The sequence below is a fragment of the Pteropus alecto genome, unplaced genomic scaffold (assembly GCF_000325575.1).
Source record: "Pteropus alecto unplaced genomic scaffold, ASM32557v1 scaffold43, whole genome shotgun sequence".
In the NCBI taxonomy this organism is placed as follows: domain Eukaryota; kingdom Metazoa; phylum Chordata; class Mammalia; order Chiroptera; family Pteropodidae; genus Pteropus; species Pteropus alecto.
This window is the reverse complement of record NW_006435764.1, coordinates 751,325-752,214: the sequence shown is the minus strand read 5'-3', so window position 1 is coordinate 752,214 and position 890 is coordinate 751,325. Positions and strand designations below refer to the sequence as shown.

Here is an 890-nt window from a genome sequence, read left to right as displayed (position 1 = left end):
CCCTCGGGGGCGTGGGGGTGGGCGGCCTGGTGGCTCCTGGGGCTCGGCCCGTCCTTTGCATTTGTAGCAGCCGAGGGGGAGGCTGGCTGGTGCGTGGTCGAGGTGTCTACGTCCCTGGCCGGTGGGTGTGATGGACACAGCTGACACTGTCCCCCCTCTGTGAGAGGCCAACGTGTGGTCTCCGGGGGCTGCCTGCCAGCCTTGGCCCATCGCTTCCGGGGCCAGGCCGGGGCGACCCAGCCTCCTCTTCCCAAAAAGGATTGGAAAGAGGATCCATCCTCCAGGAAAGAGCCCGGGTGCGGGGTGACCCCATGAGGTCTCAGGGTGGCCACAGGGTGGCAGTGGCCGGGCAGGGGGTAGCGTCCTTGTCCTTCTTGGGTGACGTTTCCCTGGGCCCTGGGCCTCTCCTCCCCACCCAGCCCCGCCTCGCATGTGATAGTGACTCAGGCTGGGGCGCGCCTGTGGGGTCCCCCCAACCCCTGCACGAGGGTCTGTCCTCTTCAGCTGGGGCAGAAGGCAGCACCATCCACAGCCGGCAGAGCCCAGAGGGGCACACGTTCGGGACAAGAGCCGGTCCCGGGTTGTCCCCATGCCCACCCCGCCCGCCCGCCTGGACGGACACTGGCGTCGATGTCTTTACTGAAGGAATTTATTGTTCCGGAACTAAAGTCGCTCACAGTTATTTGATGGGGGTACACTGCGTGGGGCTCGTCCGTTTCCGTGACGTCTGCGTGTGTCCCAAGTACAAAAGAGGGGGGCTGACAAGAGTATTGCTTCCGGCGCCCTCTGCCGCCGACGCCCCTCCCACGCGGCCGCATGGCCGTCGCTTGTCGTGGGTGTTTAATTTTTTCTCATGTCTGGAAATCCCAGCCTGTGGTGGGGGGTCCTGG

General features: G+C 65.3%; 1 protein-coding gene across 1 annotated transcript in view; it reads right to left on the bottom strand.

Annotated features, from left to right (window-relative positions):
* Positions 1 to 890, bottom strand: part of BRSK2 (BR serine/threonine kinase 2) — a 43,386-nt gene that overhangs the window by 1,402 nt on the left and 41,094 nt on the right.